Source organism: Pteropus alecto, unplaced genomic scaffold (genome assembly GCF_000325575.1).
Source record: "Pteropus alecto unplaced genomic scaffold, ASM32557v1 scaffold76, whole genome shotgun sequence".
Lineage (NCBI taxonomy): Eukaryota > Metazoa > Chordata > Mammalia > Chiroptera > Pteropodidae > Pteropus > Pteropus alecto.
Window position 1 is genome coordinate 9676312 of NW_006443138.1, and position 23897 is coordinate 9700208.

Here is a 23897-nt window from a genome sequence, read left to right on the forward strand (position 1 = left end):
TTGTACCATCAAAATACTTCTCAAATGTCTCCAGATCTCACTTTCTCACTGCCAAGATCCTCTCTCACCTGGCATATTGCCACAGGCTCTCAGCTGCTCTCTCTGCCTCCAGGCTTACTTCACTACATTCTATGTCCTATATGGCAGCCAGAAAACTCTTAACTGCAGATCTCATCTTAAAATTCCATTCACCCTTCTGGGTAAAGTCCAGCACCTAACATAAGCACATAACTTCCTCCACAGCATGGCACTTGCCTATTTTCCTAGTATCTTCTATCAGCATTCTAGAAACCAAAAAGAGCTGGAATTAGTCCATGAGAATTAGAGGTAGCACAAAAAAATTTTAGATCAAAGAAACAATGTGGGAGATAGAGAGCTTGACACATTGGAAGATATAACACATGGCAAATATGAGTGAAAAAGGAGGAGGGGAATGAGTGTGGATGCTGAAAGAATGTAGTCATTGATTATCAGGCTTCACAATCAAGAGCACTTCTCATTTCCTCTGGGAACATGACGTCAGGCTAGAAGAATAAGTTAAATATCCTTCTTATGCTTTCCAACAGAGCCTTGCACTTTTCCACTGCTGCACATACCACATTCGATTATAACTGCCATTTAGCTTCCGTTTCTCACATCTCACATGCTTCATGAAAAAAAGGGACATATCTGCCTTGTTTATTTATCCTCAGTACCTTGCACATTGACTTTATCCTATAAGATACTCAGGAAATATTTGTTAAATGTATGAATGAATGCATTTTCACATCAGGAAAAAAAGTCTGCTAAAACGTGTTTTAGTTTGGGGCCTCAGACAGCAGGGCCTCAGGCAAAAAACAATCTGCTATAATATTATTAGGGAATGCAACCGTAGGCAAACTCAGGTGAGGGAAAAGAAGATTGAAGTGGCGGAAGAAAGGAGAGTCAATATGAAGATGAAAGCTGGCTACCACTTTGTATCAAGAGAAACTGCTCAACTTTTTAGATTTCATAGGCTGTACAGATTATGGGTTTCAGGGTTATTCTTCCAGGGGAATAAAAAGAGGAGAATTTGTTTTCCATTTTCTCTGTTCCTTTGGTCAAAGTTTATCTCAGAACTACTCTTAGTTACAGCATGAGGGGACCTTCTCTGGGCCCTGCACTTTATTGGGTTCCGCCTTATTTGCATCCTTGCGTGGCTGCATCTTCACATACAAGTTGAGAAGTCCATGCAACCTGGGGCGCTTGACCTGCTAGAACACTTGCCTAGTCAGAATGCATGCCTATCCTTTTAGATCGCACTTCGAGTACTAGGAACCATGGAATTCTCTGCCCTAATTGCTCCAAGAATTCTTCTAAGGCTCGTACAGGCCTCTTCTCCTAGTCATCCTTTTGGGACTGATCACAAGATAGTGTCTGCCCCTCTAAGCCTGAGAATTTGTCGAGAAGCAGCTTCAATGTGTGATTTGGGTGTTCATATAGGTACACATGAGGCCATTCATGGTTCAGGACTAAGCCAATGGTAGAAAGAACATGGATTAGGGCTCATACCATGGAAGACTCTCCATGTTTGTTTGTTTGCTTGTTTGTTTGTTACCTTTAAACTGTTGCTGGTCCCTTGCACTTTTGTTTTATTGAGACATAATTGATGTTTAATATTACAATGGTTTCAGGTGTACGACATAACATTTTGGTATTTGTATATATTGCAAAATGATCACGATAAGTCTAGTTAACATTCATTATTGCACGTGGTTACAACTTTTTCTTCCTTGTGATAAGAAATGTTAAAATTTACTGTCTTAGCAACTTTCAAATATGCAATATTGTATATTAACTATAGTCACCATGCTGTACATGACTTATTTATTTTATAACTAGAAGTTCGTATCTGTTGACAACTTTTACCTGTTTTACCTGGCCCACCCCCCACCATTTTCCTCTGGCAATCATTAATCTGTTCTCTGTATCTATGAGTTTGTTTTGTTTTTTAGATTCCACTTATAAGTTAGATTATAGTATTTGTCTTTCTCTGTTTGAAGTTTTTCATTTAGCGTAATTCCCTCAAGGTCCACTCATGTCGTCACAAATGATAAGAGTTCCTTCTTTTTTTACGGCTGAGTAGTGTAATATTATATGTCCATTCATCAATTAATATTTAGGTTACATCTATATCTTGGCTTTTATAAACATTGCTACAGTGAACATGAGGATGTATATGTTTATTTTAGTTAGTGTTTTGCATAAATACCCAGAAGTGCAATTGCTGGATCATATGGTAGTTCCATTTTTAATTTTTTGAGAAACCTCCATATTGTTTTCTATTGTGGCTGTACCAATTTACATTCCCACTAACGGTGCACAAGAAATCTCTCTTTTCCACATCCTTGCCAATAGTTATTTCTTGTCTTTTTGATAATAGCTATTCTGACAAGTGTGAGATGGAGATGATAGCTCATTGTAGTTTTGACTTGCATTTCTCTGATGATTAATGATGAAGAGTACCTTTTCATGTACCTGTTGTCCATCTGTAGGTCCACTTTGGAAAAAAAAATCTCTATTCAGAGCCTCTGACTAATTTTTAATCCAAATGTATGTGATCTCTATATATTTTCAATATTAACCACTTGCAAGATATGTGATTGCAAATATATCCTCCCATTCATAGGTTGCCTTTTCATTTTGTTGATGATTTCCTTTGTTGTGCAGAAGCTTCTTAGTCTGATGTAGTCCTACTTATTTATTTTTCCTTTGTTGCCCTTGCTTTGGATGTCAAATTCAAAAAAATCACCACCAAGACTGATGCTAAATATCTTCTTTTTTTTCTCATTAAACTTTGTTTTAATGGGGTCTCAAAATTCTGTGACAGATTTTTGGTCAAGTTGTTTCCATTAAAAAGTACTGATTTTAAAAACTAATAACTTGAAAACAGCCACACACACACACACGTGCACACACACACACACACACAACAGTACACAAAACATTCTCCTCTTCTTCTGAATGTTTTACGATGCATTGTGATCGTTAGCCAGTCTTTTACTATTAAACTTAAATGGCCAGTTGAGACAAACAGTTCTGAGACCATTCTTCTACCACTGATTAAGACTGGGGTGGCAGATACTGGGATAATATTCATTTAGCCTTCTGAGTTTTCTGGGCAGACTTGGTGACCTAGCCAGCTCCAGCTGCCTTTTTGTCCACTGCTTTGATAACATTCACAGCAACTGTCTGTCTCATGTCATGAACAGCAAAACCACCCAGAGGAAGATAGAGAAGCTCTCAACACACATGGGCTTGCCAAGAACTATATCAACAATGGCAGCATCAACAGATTTCAAAAACTTTGGGCCGTCTTACAGCTTTTTCCCAGAATGATGATCAATCTTCAGCTCAGCAAATTTGCAAGCAATGTGAGCTGTGTGACAATCCAGCACAGGTGCATATCCACATTGATTTGGCCTGGGTGGTCCAGGATAATTATCTGAGCCGTGAAGCCAGCTGCTTCCATTGGTAGGTTACTTTTGCTGTCACCAGCCACATTGCCACGACAAATGTCTTTGACAGACACATTTTGACATTGAAGCCCACATTGTCCCCAGGAAGAGCTTCACTCAAAGCTTTGTGGTGCATTTAAACAGACTTTACTTCAGTTGTTACATTAACTGGAGCAAAGGTGATCACCATGCCGGATTTGAGAACACGTCTCTACTCGGCCCACAGGGACAATACAGATACCACCAATTTTGTAGACATTCTGGAGTGGCAGACTCAAAGGCTTGTCAGTTGGATGAGTTGATGGCAGGATGCAATCCAAAGCTGCAAGCAGCATGGTTCCACTGGCACTGCCATCTTTACAGGTGAGTTTCTTTCCTCTGAACCAAGGCATGTTAGTACTTGGCTACAACATGTCACCATTCCAACCAGAAATTGGCACAAATATTACTGTATCAGGGTTGTAGCAAATTTTCTTAATATAGGTGCTATTCCTTAATGATTTCCTTGTATCTGTTCTGGCTGTAAGGGGGCTCAGTGCAATCCATCTTGTTAACACCAACAATTAGTTGTTGCACACCTAGTGTGTAAGCCAAAGGGCATGCTCACGGGTTTGCCTGTTTTTGGAGATACCTGCTTCAAATTCACCAATACCAGCAGCAACAATCAAGACAGCACGGTCAGTCTGTGATGTGACTGGAATCAAGTTTTTGATAATGTCTCTGTGTCCTAGGGCATCAATGATGGTCACATAATACTTGTTGTTCTCAAATTTCCACAGGGAATATCAGTGGTGATACCACACTCACATTCAGCTTTTAATTTATCCAAGACCCAGGCATACTTAAAAGAGCCCTTCCCCACCTCAGCAGCCTCCTTTTCAATTTTTTTCAATGGTTCTTTTGTTAACCCCACCACATTTGTAGATCAGACGACCAATTGTGGTAGACTTGCCAGAATCTACATGTCCAATGATGGCAATGTTGATATATCTTTTCCTTTCCCATTTTGGCTTAGATTCAGTGGTGGTTTTCACGACACCTGTGTTTTGGCAGCAAACCCATTGCAAAAAAGCTAATGTTAAAGATCTTACTGCTTATGTTTCTTCTAAGAGTTTTAGGGTTTCGGGTCTTATGTTTAAGTCTTTGATCCATTTTAAGTTAATTTTTGTTCATGATGTGAGGTAGTGTTCCAATTTCTTTCTTTTGCACGTGGCTATCTTCCATGTTTTTATGTTATGGTGGTTCCAAATTCAAAAATTTACAATTTTTTTATACTTCTCCATTCAAAAGATAGAGTCTAATTCAGTTTGGCTTTGATGTGACTCACTTCTAACCAATACATTGTGGTGGAATCGGTGTGTAACTTCTAAGATCAATACATAAAATGCATATTAGCTTCTGTTTTGCTCCCTTTCTTGTATCCTTTGCCCTGGGAGAAACCAGCTCCCCTGTAGGAAGAACACCTAGGTACCATCTTCATGGCAAAAAACTGAGTCCTCTTTCCAAAAACCAGCAAGGAATTTGAGTCCTTTTGCTGTGAAACATCTTGAAAGTGGATTTCAGAACAGTCAAGCTTTCAGATGGTTGCAGCTCTAGCTGACACCTTGACTACAACCTCATGAGAGATCCTGAGCCAGAACTATCCAGCTAGACTGCTTCTGAATTTCTTGCCCATTTTGTGAGATAAATGCTTGTTTTAAGATGCTAAATTTGGGGGTAATTTGTTATAAAAGCAATAGATAACTGATATATACATAAAACTACCAAGATTCTGAAATTTTAAATCTCAAACTGGCTTTTTAGATTGTTATCAAGGTAGGATGATAAACATTTTATTTAACAGCTTGTTAGGTTGATTTTCAGTTTTTAATATTAGTGTATTTCAATATGTGGAATGACACACCTGTCTTACATTGTCCTTCAAGGATGGGCCTAAACTTTCGCATGTTCCCGAGCTCCACATGCCAAGGCACCAGGCAGGTCCTGTGAAGTGTCATGATTCAATTGCAACGGGGAAGCTCTAGTATGTGAGGCTAGAAGCACTCAAAAAAGGCTTACAACTGGGCATGTTTGAGCATCCCTGCATAAAAATGTTCTGTACCTATGCAAATTTGGTCTCTGGAATAGCAGCTGGGATGGAAAAAACGGTTAGGGGACCCAGAGACAAGTCTGTCCAAATGGATCTGCAGTGTTATATAAAAAGTGTCTGAAACAAAATTCTTTTATGTTTCCTATTACCCTCAATGTAAAGTTCTGACTCTTTAAGATCTGGGTCTCTCTTAATTGCCTACCTCATCTAATAACACTTCTATATCATGCTCTAGGCTCCAGCAAGACTTAACCACTTGTGATTACTCAAGCGGCCACACCCTTTATTCCTTCTGCACCTTTGAGTATGACCTTCCACGTTTCAGAGATATTGTTTACTCCCCCTTTCTCATAGCTCACTCCTATTAATAAACCCTCTCAGAAGGCCTCTGAGTTATCAAATAGTAATTCTTTCTGGTGCTCTCATTCATTTCATAGCACACTGCACTTACTGTTATTATCACATTATAATGTAACTGCAGGGCTACTGATCTATACTTAGGGTCAAAGAGACTATAAACCCTTTGAGGACAGGGTCATGTTTTATTTCCTGTGACATACATAGTACTTAGTCCATACTAGGATCAAAACATATTTGGTATATAACATTTATAGAGTCTATGAAATGGTTCTGTAGAAAGATTTGGATTGTTAAAGCTGCAAAAAAAAAAAAAATTGTATTTTGTTTTAAAAAAAAGGAATACTTTGTGAAAATTAATATTCAACAAAAATAGTAATAGCCTGATGCTTTATTAGTGTACAGTTACATTTTACAAAGAACATCTTTTCGAGGTACTAGAGATACTATAAACTTTAACGTAGCAATTACTATCTTAACTACAATACATGGTGCAAATCAATTGTGGTATTAAATCTTGTCTAAATGACCAGAATGTGAGCTAAATCTTCCTTTGTAGCACATATTTCTCTTTAGTTGATTTTATTCCCTTTGGCCTTGTGGTTTGTGAACAGAGGCTTTTAACGAAATCAGAGATCATTTTATTTCAGGCTTTTAAAAATGATCTTTTTAGGAAAGCCTGCGGTCTAGAACTAAATACCTAGTGGTTTGCAAATACATTTGCAATGGAAAGCAAGAGATCGTTGGAGCGATAATCCAATAGAACAGAATTAATGTTTTCATTCTTGGTATAGATATTTTTAAATGTCTCAAAGTAATAAAACAGTGAATCTTAATTTTGGTTTTGTGATTCTCGAGATGTCTACAAGAAACTACAAATATTCAAAACAAATATATTAAGTCTCTGAGAATATTTAATAGGCTTTACAAATAGTTATTCTTGGAACAGTGGATAATCTAACCAACAAACAATGATAGAGCTCAATTTCAAAAAAAAATTTAGGAATCATTGATATAAAACATTAATCGCTGAATTCTTGGCTCAAATAGGTTGAGTTAAATGTTAAAATCCAAAAGCAATATGATATTCAGCTGCATCTCTCTTTGCTTAACTAAATGACTAAACATCTTACCTTTATGAAGATATTCCAAATAAATTTCGTCAGATCTGAGTATAGCGATACTGTGAATTCTGTGATTCTGTGATTCTATTCCCTTTTTTTTTTCTAGTGGTATTTCCAATGGACACATCATTTAATGTCCTCACTCTGAAAGAGAAAAGGAGATGGCACCAAACATTCATTTCAGTAGAATTCCTTCCATAACAGGCATTGCACTGAACAAAGAAATCTATTCTTTTTTGTTGTTGTAAAAGTATTGAAAATAGATTTAAATAGAAGTATCTGAATTATCATCAACACCATATCCAGTTTCCTATTTAATCCAACTCTCATGTACCTGGTGAAAGTTTCCTTTCACATGGATACAAGCAAGTGAGATTAGATTAGGTCACTGATATCTTCCATGGCTACATATACATTTTTGTAAATGCCATTTCCTTTTCCTTCAAATGTTTTCTAACCTTCACATGATATTTTTGTTTTATTGTTTTGTTCTTCGCTTATTTATCTTTATGAAAAATAAATTATTAAATAAAACTTATTTTATTTATCTTATTTTGGTGTACTTATTTTTGTTCATATTTATCTCAAATTTAATAGTAACCCCTTTCAAAGGAAATTCAATGGAAAATAGCTTTCGTTTATTTGATAACAAATGGAGCAATGAAGAATTTCAAGTATAATAACATCCATGAATATTCAGTTGTAGTGAAAATATTAAAGCAGTGTATAAGAATTCAAGTCATAGCAAAAGTTAAGCTGACATCCTCAGTAAACCACAGAAGCGATGGAGAGTGGAATCCATTGATATGACTAATTTAGTTTCTGTGCCTTCTGTAGGCTCATTTACTATATAAATGTTTTAAATTTATCTTGATTATCTGAAGTCAAGAAAATTTAAATGATGCTTTAATGAAACTTGCATCCTAAGAAGAGTAGGGAGGAAATCTCGAATGCCAGCACAAAGAGACATTAATGCTGTCATTCTTTGTAGTAGAGTGAATCACATTCTTTTATACTCTCAGAGTAAATAAATTCTACCAGTAAATAATCAATGTAAGTTACTTTCTCTCTGGGATATAACTAAAAGCCTGCTACCAAAAGACAGGATTGCTTTGTGTACAAATATAGAAGTGTATGTTCTCTAAGGAATAAATAATTCTCTTGCTTCCCACTCTCTACCATAGTAAGAGGGTCCTAACCTGACTTTATGTGCAGTAGTATACTTTCTGTGAGAAATAACATTTTATCGCATGGGATACTAAAGAGTTTTCTTATGCTGGCTTGAAACAGATGCAGTTGATTTGTTATTATTTCAATTATCTTGCCCCAAATGCATGCATTTAACTGAAGTATCAGTACAGTGTGGAGCAGGAATATTGTAGCTTTTTGAAATCTCTGTTGTATTCAAACAGTTGGTGTGGGTTCATTAGGAAAATTAAAAAAAAAAAAAGAGCAGGCAACTTTTTAGAACACATTCTAAAAAAAATATGTTGAGGTGAGTTGACTGCCCACCTTTTCCCTGCCACTTCACTGCACTAGTGAGGATTATTTTGTATGATGCAGTACAGTTTTCTTTTAAGATGACAGGGTAGAGAATTGTTAGGGGACTTGGACTGCCGAAGCCCTCAAGACCTCTCCAACATGTCCGATAAAGACACAGATCAGTGAACTAAGAGATACTAGATGGGAGTCTCTGACACAAACAGACCATGGTAGATTTCATGGTGGCAACTTAAGGACAGCACTGTTATACTAATTCATAAATTTGCATGATGATGTACCCTGGAACATGTATTTAAAAAAATAAGCTGAAAACATTTTTAAATAAGTACTTTCTTTCAATGGGTACTTTTAAAGTGTGCGGTCAGGCTTTGGTTAGAAAGTATTAGTTCTGTTAATTATCTTTATTAATTCATAAGTTTTATAATTATTAATTTCCCATGAAAAAACTCCAAGGGAAAAATATGAAAATAAGCAGCTGTCAATGTACATGGGATCTCTTTGCCAACTATAAATGTTCAGGACCTGTCTTCCCTTGTTCCTCTCATCTCGACAACTTTCTATACATAAATTACATATGACAGAGCTGTTTCTATTCATATTTTACGTATATTTATGTTATTTAAATTCCTAGTATAATTGAATTTCTTCCCCAAATGTTCTATTAATTTGCTGACTGCACTATTGCCTTAGAATTCTAGGATATTGTATTAGAAGTGACATTATAGATCATTTATTCTAACTCCCTAGGGAAAAATACCCAAAGGAGAAGGATTTCTCAAGATCATGTATCCGTTAGTGGATAATCTGAGACTAAACGCCGGGTTTTCTATTTCCAACTATAGAAGAACATGTGGAGGAGTCTGAATATTTGTGCCCAGAACCAGGTCTGTCTCTTCACCTCTGTATCTCAGTTCTACATTTATAAAATAGAAGTAGCAGCTGCTGTTTTGCACACTCAAAAAAATAAAGAGAAGGTGACAAGAGATGGTGTATGTGACAGAGTTGAGTAAGGGTAAATAATGATTAGGTAATTGCAACATCCAAATAGAAAAGGAGATGAGATGCATGCTGCCAAGAGAGTCTTGCTGACTTTTTCCTGGGCTGCATCCCCAAACTGAATCACCTTAGGGAATTTTCTATGAAAGTCAGGTGATCTGAATTAGAAAACTGACTTTGCAAGTAAAATAGAAGAGTAGATCTGTCTCCCATGGGTAAACTCATTAATTAGGCTCATAGTGGCAAAGATGAAAATTTGTTAATTTATAAAGGGAACTCTACTGGCATCTAATTTGGAACATCTACATTAGGAAAACTGGCATATTCCTCCCTGGGGACAAAACCATACAGGAAATGAAATCAATAGTCTCCATGTGGTCATGGAATTGGGTACAGGGAGTCAGTTAAGTGATTCAAGTGTTCAGTGGCATCAAGCATGAATAGCCCTTTGTTTCTATTTGGTGAAATAACAAATGACAAGAACTAACATTTATTAAGCATTTACTGTGTGCCAGGCATTGTGCTTAGTACTTTGTAAGAATCATTTCATGGAGTATTTACAACCATCTTAGGCAGAGAGCATTCATTTTATAACTGTTTTACCGAAAAGAAAGCAAGGCTTACGGAGTTTGGATATCTAGTACCTCTTTAATGATATCTCTGCATCTCTTCTCCAGGCACTCTGCACTTCTATCAGTTCTTTGAAAACCTCAGGCACTTCCAAAGCCTTTGCACTTACTATTCTCTCAGCCAAGAATGCCCTTCTGGATATTCTTATGGCTATTTCCTGCTCATTGCTTTTTGACTCCTAGATCACTGTCTCGTTGATTTTTCTAGCTCACATCTAAAATTTCCAATCAGCCACAACCAAAATTTAATATGCCCCAAACTTACTTCATTTTTTTCTCAAAGTATTTATTAATAGCAAACATAGTATATAATTAACTTATGCATTATGTTATTGTCTGTCTCTTCTACCAGAATATAAGATCCATGAGGATTTTTAATTTTCTTAAATGACTCTATCTTCAATAGACCCCTACTTAACTCTGTGAATACTCAATAAATATTAATTGAATGATTAAATAAAGCTACTGCCCAAAGGTGATGGCTTGAGTGGAGAAACCATCCAGGCCATTAAATGATCTCTTCCTCTTTAAACAGTAGAAAAGACTAGCATTAGTGACATTGCTACTCTGACCCTCCTTAGGCTATGAAAGCTTCCATTACTGACTAATTTGCCATCCAATTATAGCATTTTTTTCTTTAACATGTCAGTCTCCTCTTATAATCTGGGAATTGGCCTTTAAGGGTACTGTTTTATAGGAAGTTCTATCATGAGAAGATAATTTAACAAATGAAAAAGTAAAATCATTTTAAAAAGAAAGCAAATTTTTATAGGCAATTGTGAAAATTGATTCTTATGTCTTTTTTCTAATATATATATTTTCAATTATGGTTGACATACAATATTATATTAATTTTAGGTGTACAACACCTAGTGGCTCTTCACTAGGGCCACTTTCTGGGTTCCGAGGGTCATTGTACAATATTGCATAAGATCACTGATCATGACATTGGACAAGGGGCATTAACTAGAAATTTTCTAGTTCTCAAGTTTTTTTAGTTACTTTATTTAGTCATTGTTCTAGTTTTATTGAGATATAATCGATGTATACCACCAATTTTATAGTTGAAGAAACTGGGTGAGTTGCCCAATGGCACAGTACTGAGCTGGCACTGGTGTGCTTCTGAATTGTCTTCTTGGACGGCAATTCAGACTGATAGCAACAGTGGTAAAGGGAGATGACTAGCCATCTGGTCTGTGGCACCTCTGGAGAGTGAAGTAGGGCAGAAAGAAGGACAAATTTGACTATCAATACTTAGGAAAGATTGAGGAGGGTGAATCTGGCTGGGGACACACATGGACATCAGCAACATACAGGACTGTGCTCAGCGTGGGCAGGTGGGGTGTAAAGACAGACCCCTCATTTGAGCCAAAGTGCGAGAGAGAGTTTTTTTATTGAGATCAGAACCACTCTTTTTGTCTAGCTTACAGCATTTATCTCCAAATAGCAGACCCCTCTTTGGAGCCCTAATTCAGCCTGGTTTCAGACCGCTGCAGCGACTTCCTTCGAGGTAGTCCCAGAGGGCTTATGAGGCATTGTCTGGGGTGGTGACCTTAAGCCTGGTGAGTGGACTCTACTTTTGAACTCACATTCTGTGGTACTAAAAACATGGGGATGATAGAATCTTAGCATTTTAGAGCTGAAGTCCAGACCATGTAAAGGAGATACAGAGAAAAAGAAAGGAGGCTATACATTTACAAGCAGGACCCTCTGGATACATTTGAGAAGGGCCTCGTTTGCCTTCTGTTTGCTGGCATATAGGTGCTCTCTTCTCACTCCCTCCATTCTTCATCACCTCAAAGAGTTACATGGTTGGATAGTATTTTAACAACAACAACAACAACGGAGTTGTACAGAAAAAAAAAAAAAAAAAACCCAAAACAAATAACAGTGAATTAAACAAGATGAAAGCTTATTTCTCTTTCCAATAAAGTCTGGGTGGATGAATCAGGGATATGTCACTCTGTGGTATCAGAGACCCAGGCTCCTTCTATTTGCTTGAGCTTGCATGACTATAACCTCATGGTCTAATATAGCAGCCTTGTGTTCTAGGTTGAAGAAGAGAGAGACAAAGAAGCAAAGTGTGCTTCTTAAGGATAATGAATGAAAACTACATGACACTACTGCCTGTTTCTCATTGATCATAATGTAGTCACATGTCCACACTTAAGTACAAGGGAGTCTGGGAAGTGCAGTATTTATTCCAGGTAGCCAAGAATCTACCTAAAAATTGGGAGGCCTTACAGCAATCTCTGCCACATATACGTTATCTTACTTGATCCTTACTGTGACTCAGTCAGATATGTGTCTTTGACCCCTTTTTACAAACAAGGAAAATAGATGACAAAAAGTCCACATAGGTGGAAGTGCCAAAATCAGACCCCAGGCTGTCTGATTACCAATATGTTAAATTGCCCCCGAATTTATTTATTTATTTAAATAAAAAATATTTAATTTTTCAATTGTCATCATACGATGTTATATTAGTTTCAGGTGTACAACATAGTGATTAGACATTTATATAACTTATGATCACCCCAATAAACCTAGTACCCATCTGACACCATACATAGTTATTACAATATTATTGACTATATCTCTATGCTATACTTTACATCACCATGACTATTTTGTAACTACTAATTTGTACTTTTTAATCTCTTCCTGTTTTTCACCACCCAACACCCTTCCTCTCTGGCAGCTATCAAAATGTTCTCGGTATCTATGAGTTTGTTTCTGTTTTGTTTACTTTGTTCTTTAGATTCCACATGTAAGTTAAATCATATGGCACTTGTCTTTCTCTATCTGACTTACTCCACTCAGCACAATGCTCTCTAGGTCCATCTATGTAGTTGCAGATGGTAAAAATCTCATTTTTTATGGCTGTATAATATTTATGGCAGTATAATATGGCTGTATAATATGTATATGTACCACCTCTTCTTTATCCATTCATCCATTGATTGACAGCCAAGTTGCTTTCATATCTTGACTATTGTAAATAGTTCTACAATAAACATATGAATTCATATGTCCCTTAGAAGTAATGTTTTGGTTTTCTTTGGATAAATACCCAGAAGCAGGAATACTGAATCCTTCTTTGTCTCTTATTATAGCCTTTGTTTTAAAGTCTATTTTGTCTGGTATAAGTATTACTACTCCAACTTTTTTTTTTCCATTTTCATGAAATGTCTTTTTCCATCTCTTTACTTTTAGCTCGTGTGTGTCTTTCCATCTAAAGAGAGCATCTTGTAGGCAACATATTTTAAGTGTCTTGTTTCTTATCCATTCAGCCACCCTATCTTTTGATTGAAGAGTTTAATCCATTTACATTGAAAGTAATTTTTGATAGATATGTAGTTATTGTCATTTTATTATTCATATTTTTTTTTATCATTTTCCCTCTTATTAAAGAAGTCCCTCTAACATTTTTTATAATATGAGTTTGGTGTTGAACTCAGCTAGCTTTTTCACGTTTGGGAAGCTCTTCGATTTGAAATAATAGCTTTGCTAGATAGAGTAATCTTGGCTGTAGGTCCTTGCTTTTCATCCTTTGAATATTTCCTGCTAATCCCTTCTGGCTTACAAAGTTTCTGTCGAAAAATTAGCTGACAGTCTTATGAGAGTTCCTTTGCAGGTAACTAATTGCTTTTCTCTTGCAGATTTTAAAATTCTCTGTCTTTTACCTTTGGCATTCTAATTATGATGTGTCTTGGTGTGGAACTATTTGGGTTCACCTTGGTTGAGACTCTCTGTGCTTCCTGGTCTTGTCTGTTTATTTTCTTCACCAGGTTAGGGAAGTTTTCATCATTATTTCTTCAGATAGGTTTTTAATTCCTTGCTCTCTCTCTTCTACTTCTGGTATCCTGATGATGCAAATGTTGGTATGCTTGATGTCATCCCAGAAGCCCCTTAAATTATCCTAATTTTTTTGGATTATTTTTTTCCCTTGGTTTGAATTATTGTTTTCTGCTACTTTATTTTCCAAATTGCTAATTCAATGTACTTCTTCATCTAATCTACTGTCGTTTCCCTCTAATGTATTTCTCATTCAGTTATTGTACTCTTTATTTCTGATTAGTTGATTTGTATGTTTTCTATGTCAATTTTTACGTTTTCTATCTCTTTGTTGAAGTTCTCAGTGAGATCATTGAGCATCTCATAACCAGTGCATCTGTTAGATTTCTTGTCTTCATTTTGTTTAGTTCTTTTTCTGGAGCTCTGTTCTGTTCTTTCATTTGGGACATGTTTGTTTGTTTCCCCATTCAAGCTGCTTCCCTATGTTTGTTTCTATGTTTTAAGTAGAGCTGTTATGTCTCCTAGTCTTAGTAAAGTAGTCTTATATTGTAGGGATCCTCTGGGTCCTAGTGGCACAATATCCTTTGTCACCTGAGCTAGGTGCTCTGGGGGTGCTCCTTGTTTGGATTGTGTGTGCCCTTCTGTTGTGTTTGAGTCTTGGTTATTGTTTGCACGTTATGAGAGAGATTGACCCCCAGGTTGATTGGTAGTGAAGACTGGCCATGACTACAGTGGATGAGTTGTTGGTCAGGGGCTCATCCTACCAAGAAGGATTCACTCTATCAGGGCTCTGGTGCCTACTCAGTCTATACTTTGGGTGTGTCATTTCTGGAGGTGATTAAGTGGAGCTTTGATATGGTATGAAGCTGGTCATCACGTGTCGGTTCTGGGGGTCTCTTGGGAGGGTCACTGTTGCAGTCCAAGGTCAGCCATTGCCTGTGCCCTTCTTGGGCCAGTTGATATGAACTACAAAGTGACCTGCAGATGGTTGCCACTTGTGCTGGGCTTGGAGGTGTCTGGAAGAGGCCAAACAGTGAACAGAGGCTGGTTGCCACTAGTGCTGGGCTTGTGGCTGCTTAGCAAAAGGCATGAGACATGCTGAGGCCAGATGCTGCCTGTTTGGGGTTTGTGAGCCTTTGAGAGGTTTTATGAAAGTCTGCAGCATGAATCAAGACAGGCTATTTATATAGAAAAACCACTGGAAGCAGCTTGGGTGGGCTGCAAGTTGGGTGGGGTGGGGTCTCAAGGAATCAACAGCAGGAAAGGGTGAACGGTGTTAGCCAGGTTGATAGAGACCTAGATATGGCGCCTTCTTGAGTCTTCACACTGGGTGTAGAGAGTGCTCCACAAAGAAACAATGGCTTCTGGTAGCACTCTGTCTGGGAGAAAACTGCCCCTCTATCTCTCACCCCAAAGCCAGACAATTTAGTTCCTCCTCCTATGTCCCTGGTGCCTTTAAAGCTGCTGCCCCAGTGCTGGAACTCAGAGCAAGTGAGTCCAGAGAGAAGTCAGGCCAAGCATGAGCCCCGTAGGAGGAATATCTGGAGTAGCCCTCCATCTCACTTAGCCACAATCCCTGCTGGTTTTCAAAGCCAGGAGTTGTAGGGACTTCTCTACCCAAGACTGGATACCTGGGCTAGGGATCCTGGCGTGGGGAAGAAACTCCTCATTCCTCTAGGAGGTACCTCTCATAGTCTAGATGACCCTCTTGAGTTTTGACCACCACACGTGGATGTGGGAGCCAGCCCACTGCAGGTCTTCACTCTTCCTACCAGTCTTGAAGTGGCTGCTTCTGTATATCCTTAGTTATAGAACTTCTGTTCAGCTAGAGTTCAGGCAATTCTCAATGATAGTTGTTCTGTAGTTTAGTTGTAATTTTGATGTGGTTATGAGAGGAGGCAAGCACAGCATTTACATACTCCACCATCTTGGCTATTATTCTTACATCTTGATAATATATATTATCTTATATTTAACAAAATGTCTCATAATTTCCACTATGTGTTATCTTTGAAAAAAATCAATAAAAAGTTGATATTTTATGTTAAAAAAATGAAGATACTATAATATAATGGAATCTTTTGCTTTATATGGTCTTTCTCAATCTAACCATAAGTAGTTTCATTTTTAGAAAAATATTTGTGAGTTTAATTGATTTTCCTAAGGTCTAGTTTTAATCCTTTAATATCTTAATACTTTTCTTTTGGAATGCTCTATATTAGCATCCCAGTTTTTTTTTATATTTGTTTGTTTTGCTTTTAATTCAACTAACTGCTGAATCCTCATCTCTGATATCATGGTCAAAGATTACAGGAAATTCTTCATTTTATTTTTATTGTCTCACTGTATATTAATAGATGTCATCAGAACCAGCCAGAAATTTAGTGATGAAAATGTAGGTGTGATGGACAAGGATTATAGCAGAATTAAGAATGGAGATGTTTTAAGTATGTATATATATATAAATTGTGTTAAGATTTAAATCTTCCTGTGCAATTTCAAAGTTATGGGTAATTGGTTGATGAATATTTTAAAATATACCATTCTCTCCGTAATTCCTTATGAGGTTTTTAAAGGACAATTTATTTTTGTCCAACAGTGATTATCAAATACTGAGCTGCTATTATATGTCAGACACTATGCTAAGAGTTACATACATATACTACTCTTTGCATCAATTTAGTAATAAGGAAACTTAATCTTGATACTTAGCTACTAAATGATAAATATTCTGTCTCTAACACTCCACAAGCTCCTGGCTCTTTCAACATAAGGTTAAGGTTTTGAATAGATGAAGCTACTAATGTGGTTTTATGCAAAGAGCTCCATATAGAAGGGTGCCCTGTTAAATCATTTCTTCTATTAGCTTGCCCCATGTTTCCTTATTAGAGCCATCACCCTGAATTTATGACTAGAATTTTAGTTGGCCAGGGATTTTATACCAAAGACTAATTTTTAACAGTTGGTTATAATGAAAATAGTAACAAATTGAGACTTGAAAACCTGCCTTCACATTTATGTGATTTAACCACTGTGAGGCTCAGTTTCTTTTTCTATAAACTGAGGATAAGAACCTCATGCTGAAACTAAGTGAAACTCAGAGAGACGATGCCTATAAAATTGAAGTGACAAGATATATACGTACATATATATATACATATGTGTATATTTATGTATATGTGCCTATGTCATTATGTAATCATTAATCAAAGAAAACATCTTATTCTTCAAATGAAAATATGCTTGAAAATTAAGTCCCCCTAGCATATCCACCCAGTAAAGATTGCTTGCTCATTGTTTGGCAACTTGAAAAGATTAAAAGAATATAAATAGTAACTTGAATTGTTTGAGATGTTTTCACCTTCAAGCAACAAATAACTGCAAATTCAAAGTACTTTAAAGTATAAGAGAAATTGTTATCTTATATAGCAAGGAGTAAGAAGATGAGGAGAGTATGCCAGGACACTACTTCCACCTCACATTGATCTCAGTTCTATCCTCTCTCAAGCTTCACCCCCCGGTGAAGCCACATGGCCACAGCAAGTCTAGGAATCATGCTTGGCCACAAACAAACAGGTAAGTTTCTGCTTCAAGGCCTTTGCTCTGACTAGTCCTTCTCCTAGTAATAGCCTTCCTCTGTGACTAATTCCCAACTGTGTTCAAGTCTCTGCTTAAAAGTCACTCCAATGAAAATTTTTTTTTTTCTTGCCCACATGGATACTTTTTTGCACACCAAAGATTATTCAAAGATTTTTTTAAAAAGGAAATATTCAAATTATTAAAGTTGTTGCTCTCTTAAAAATCATATATTTGATTATTCTGTTTTTAAGACTAGTGATTATAATGATTATCTTTAAAACAACTTTGATTATTTGTTCCCTTTTATTACCTTAGTTCTTTTAAATATTTAAACTGTATTTATAAATTTTATATATTTAATATGCTCAAGTATTATGTTGTTTACCTTAAATAACAAATACTTTCAAAGTAAAGTAATTATTATAACTACATTGAGGTTTAAATATTAAACAGATCAGCGTGTTGACATATCACTCTGATAGGCCAAATTCTCTTTAATATTACTTGTATAGCCAAATATTCATATTACCAAATATGCATATATTTAATATAAATATTAATAAAATGGGTTTATTTTATTGTTACAAATATTCCTACATTTAATTGTAAATCTATTGAGGGCTCAAAAACGACTACACAATAAAGAAACATATCACATCAATCTCCAGAAATATCTTTCCAAGTAATGTTTGAGGTCACTCTCTTAGCTTGAAAGCCTGAAATGACTGGCTTGATATAGAGGAAAATGTAATCACATAGAGGCTTCTCTTGTTTTTGAGTCATATCATTATTAATTTTTAAGTGAGATTACATTACAGTCAATAATCCCCATCTAAATGATTATATCATTTGAGTTAGACTTTTTCTCCTTGTTGTCTCTTGAGATATGCGAAATGCCTTTATTATCTAAATGTAAAGATCATTGGACATGAAAGAATTCTACATTCTTTTCATATATTCTTGTCTCTTAGGATCACACAGTAATTATAGTCATTAAAATGATATCCGATTATATTATAGGTTTTCTCCCCTGACTTTTCATTCACAACTTCTTTTCACTTAACATGGTGGCCTTTGCCAATCGTGTTATTGAAAACAATGTCCTTCTTTCCACATTCTTCTCTATCACTTTACCTGCCTTTATTTTTCTTTATAAAAATTTTTACTCCTTGAGATATTATTTATTGATTTATTTATACTTGTTTTATTCATGTCTTTTCTCTAAATCATAAGCTCTATGAAGAGCAGTGACTTGTATTTCTTCTTGTATACTCCTATATCCTCAATGCCTTGAAGAGTGGTGGCACATAAGAGGCAATCAAAAAGAATTGTTGAAGAGATGAATGAAAGAATGAAGGGGCTAGACATAATCTTGTGCTTATTCACAAACTAATGTATTAGTAAAGCTGATTAGACTATCATGATTATCTTAGACTAAGAGCTGGAGTTGATTTCGTTTTCTTTTTGTTGTGGATGTTAGGATGGGTACCTAAACACAATTCTATAGGTAAAGAACTGAGAATGTTTCACTTAAATAATTTTAATAATTACATTTGGGGAGAAAGAAAAAGGAAGCAGAGATTGTTTTAAGGTGACAAAACACAATAATATACAAGAGATAGAGAAAGTTTTGCCCCTAAAAGATTTTCGCTCATTCCAGAAAGCTTCACAGAAAAAATCGCAAGACTATTTGATCTTACTCTGCCTTCTAGTTGAGAATGTAGTTAAGATGCCACTTATCCCAACTTTATAGATTTTGTCATAGAGATAAAAAAAAAAACAAAAACCTTTATTATTATTTTTTTTTTAGATGTAGGGGAAAACCATTCTTATCTTGTATACATTTATTCCACTAGTTTTTTTTCTTAGATAAATGATAAGGAATATAATTTTCTATTGACAACTCTTTTTTAATGGTGCTTTAAATAGGTTGACTACTATAATGTAAACACATTCCATCTCATTTGAAAAGATGTTGATACTTTTATATTGAATAAAATGTTGCTAAGTAATGTAACCAATACAACTGGCTAATAGAAAGCATTAATGACTCAAAATTCTCTGTTAAAATTAGACAGAAACTATATTAGCCAACACAATATCTTGTATCATTGGCCTTCAAAGCAGTTCTGTTCTATATTCTCTTCAATATAGAACAGAATCTGACTTGGATAGTTTTACTTTATTCTTGCTTTATTTAGCAGCATCCAAATACATAAAGCTCCTCAGTTGTAAGTGATCTCTTTCTCCTAAATATTTATTAATTAATAACTTTAATATAATTATAGTTATTATCCTTTAGTCATGCAACTAAGGTGATGCCATATAGTTCTGATTGTAAACAAGAAAAGGGAATTAAAGGATTTTGAATAATAGAAATATTTTCTCAGTGACAATACTTTAAAAGAGAAAAAATATATATTGGTCTATGCATTGTCTCTAAAAACAGATGCATATTAAAATGAATTTTAGTGTTGAGGGTTGAAAAAAACATAATTTTTGTTTCAAAAGGGAACTGTAGAGTGAAGTAACTACTTTAATTTTTTTGATAATTCAGGAAGCTGAATCTCAGATAACTTAAAGGATTTACCTACAGTCATATAAGATAGGGCCTGAACTAGAAATATGATGATCCTAACTCCTAATCTAATGCTTTTTCTTCACTGATTTGCTTGGTAAAAGAATATGGGTAAAGGATTCATGGTAACAAGAAAATCTAACTGAAAAATAGGTACATAGATAAATATCTCCCCTAGAGAAGAGCCTTATTCTCTTTGGCAGTGTAAATCATGTTAATTTATTAATTCAACGAATATTTTTTGAGAGACTGCCATGTGTACTGGGCATTATTCTAGGTACTCGGAATAGAGTAGTGAATGAGAAAGACAAAATCTCTGTCTTTCTCTTTTTTCTATCTCTCATATAGATTGATAGATAGACAGACAGACAGACAGCTTTCTTTGAAAGAATAAATAAGATTCCATTGAAAATAAAATGAATTTAAGTGTAATAACTAGATAACTACCAGGAAGAAAGATAGCAAATAATAAATATTAATGCAGCTATTATCAATTAACAATTAGATGTTCATTACTCACATGGCCATGGAACAGATTGAAAAAGAGTTTTATTATTTGCTAGTAAGTGATGAACCCTGTAGATTAGGCAGTCATTTTGCATACATAAATACAGAGAATTAAAGAAAAGATTAATTCTATGACCTTTTTAGAGTGTAGTAACTAAGAGATCTTATTTACTCAGCTTCATTGGGAAGTAGCAACTTCCATATATGTGAATTTCTTAGATTAACAGTTTCATTCATTCATTAATTCGATAAATATTTAAGGAGCACATCCTAGTTTCTAAGTCTTACTCTAAGGACAAAGATAAAGGAAAATATAAAACAGACTTGTCCCCTGACATAGTAATGCAATTAGAAGGTAAATACATACATAGATATGACCAGTAGAAGCACCATAAGAAAATAAAAGAGGGTAAGAGTTTAGGGTGGGCCTGGGAGAGTTGACATTTTAAATAGTAGGTTCATATGATAATTCTTCTTGGAAACAAGATAATTCTTTACATGAATACTTTACAAATGTATTACAGAAACATGGAAAAGTTTTTCTAAGGAATGGCCCAACATAAGTGTTTCAAAAATATAGATGATATTAGCAATAAGAAGACAGGCAACTTAATAATCACCATTTAAGTAAATATATGAATACAATAAAATGCACATGTTGTGAACAGAGTACTTGCATAAGATAGAGAGAAACAGTTATATTTTTTCCCTATTCCAAGAACATATTCCTAAAATTCTAACAATGGTTTCCATTGCTTGAAAATCTACACATGGCCTAACACACTTCTAGTTTATTCCTTGAATAACTCTCAAATTTGATTTAATATACTTTCCTCTATGTGCTATGTCTACTAAATATTTGGAATAGATATTACAGATTATTAAAATTAGAAGGAACAAAACACGCAGTTTTCATTCTTATGGAAGTGATAAAAAATAAACATCTTATAAAATTAATAAACAGGATAACTATGAAGAGTTGTGATGAAGATGTTCTGGACATCTTCAAATGAGTCATGTTGTGGAAGGTGCTGGCAGATACACCAAGAGGCAGTAGAAACCTAGGAAGGAAGGAAGGTAATACGTAGATATTTTTTTCTGGAGAACTTAGTTAAAGAATGAAAGAACATGAACTGATAAGACTCAAAAGAGTTTTGGTTATAGATAGCACAGAATGCAAATACCTTGAGTCAGAAGAGTTTGCTATTTTATACAAACAGAATTGAGGCTAGTGTTGCTTAATGATCATAGGCTCAGTGGTTGATGGTATGAGGGGATTTGAGAAAAGCAAGTAGGAGCCAGATTATAAAGCACTCTTTAAGCCATGGTAAAGATTTTTGGAATATATTCAGAGTGCAATGAGGAGTCATGAAAGAGTTTTAAGCAGGGGAATGAGGCGGTCTGATTTGCATTTTAACTGGTTTTCACTGGCCCCTATGTAAAGAATGGCTTTCAAGAGATGAAGATTGGATGCTGAGAAGCCTGCTGGTAGGCTATTGTAAGAGTCCAGCTGAGAAATGGTGTAGACTTGGCATAACACAGTTGCAAATAGGCAGAATTTATGTCAGCACAAAATCTTGTGACCTGTTCATGGAACTCTTTTCAGCTGAGCCCTAAACAAATATTGATTGAAAAGTAGAACTACAAAAGGAAAGTCTTTTTTTCTCTTCTGTGACAGTTGCAGTGACACAAATTCTGACTAATTGCAACTGTGTATTGTGTCAAAATCTATGTTTTGAAGATCTCTAGTAAGAAATCAATAATGGTAAACAATCCATTCAATAATAAACACACAAAAACCTTCACAAATATTCAAGATGTGTTATGTTCATAGAGTTAATAATATTCAGACTATTACCCTATATACACATGGAAGATATTAGAAACTAGTGATTGATGGGTTCTCATCAAAAGTTGAATGACTTTAGATTTATATGAAAAAAAAAAATGTAGATGCCCCTTCAGATTGAGACAGTCCTTTGTTCTGTGCCTGAGAGTATTGCCTGCTAAAGACTTACAGTTGAGTTTTTGCATAGGAATTGCCCTAGACCAAAGTAAAGAACCTTGTTCAAGTACCTTTCCCTTCCCTGGGGCACCGCACAAAATGATTTCTCCATGCAAGAGGTGAATCTTGACAGTTTTTTGTTTCAACTTGACACTTTTAAGGGTTATCTCTCTTGAGCTCTCTGTAGGCTCTGTTGCAACTTCATCACATTTCTTTAACCAGTGCTGCTGTCCTTACTCTCTCTCAGGCACTATATGAAGAGCACTCCCTAAAAAACTGTCCAGCTCAGAGTGTTTCCTTAAAGAACTTCATCTAAGTTTAAAAATCAGCTTAAACCTATCTCAAATGAGTGATGAGAAACAAACAATTTTTGTGAGTCCTCGGGATAATCAGACAAATTTGTCAGGAAATCACTCTTTTTCACATATATAACTTGAATTAAATTAGCTATTTTGAGATACTAAGGAATTCTACCTAAAATATGGCAATTAAATTTTAAGAATAATATTAACTATTCTCCCCCTTCCCTCTTCCCTCTCCTTCTCTCTCTCCCTCTCTTTCTCCAATTGTTACACTGGCCAATCTTAATCTGATGAAATATGATGTTTGGTAGCTGTTCATGAAATTAGTAACTCATCAAAATTTTGATCCACATTGGAAAAATTGTCATTATACTATATGAAACTGACAATGGGCTTGTCCAAACTTTTCTGGTTGTAAATATTTCTAGGTAGAAAAGTGTTAAGAGATTTGCTGCCAGTGCTTGGTGTGTTGTGTGGTCTAGATCTATAGCCAGTAATTGCAGTTTCTACAGTCCATAAGGTTGGGTGGTAATTTTTTTGTATAACATTTTAGTCTGTGATTAGAACCAGCAGCAACTTGGGAAGAGAAGATCAGAGGTTTAGGGACCTCTACACATTTTTTCTTGGCTCTGCCCATGTGTGAGAATACAATCAAAATAAATATTATTTGTTTGTTATGAAATACAACTTTAGCCTGTATCCACTAAACTTCCTCCATAACTGTTTCCTATACAGATATTCTTGAATTACCAATGGTCACCAGGAAAGCAATGAATCGTGCTCTTTTCTGCAAAAGGGTCCTGTCCCACTCAATTAGATAAAAATATCAACGATTATACTGGTTACTAATGCAATTGGTAGTTTTGTCTTTGAGGAATGTGAACATATTTTTCACTTTCGCCTTAGATTTTCAAAACTCTAAGAGACCAGATTTTCAAGATGTTGGCAACTGTC

The 23897-nt window shown here is 35.5% G+C and overlaps 1 pseudogene; it reads right to left on the reverse strand.

The window, feature by feature from the left end:
- Nucleotides 1–3111: 3111 nt before the first annotated feature.
- LOC102897628 lies at nucleotides 3112–5422 on the reverse strand (annotated as a pseudogene).
- Nucleotides 5423–23897: the final 18475 nt, after the last annotated feature.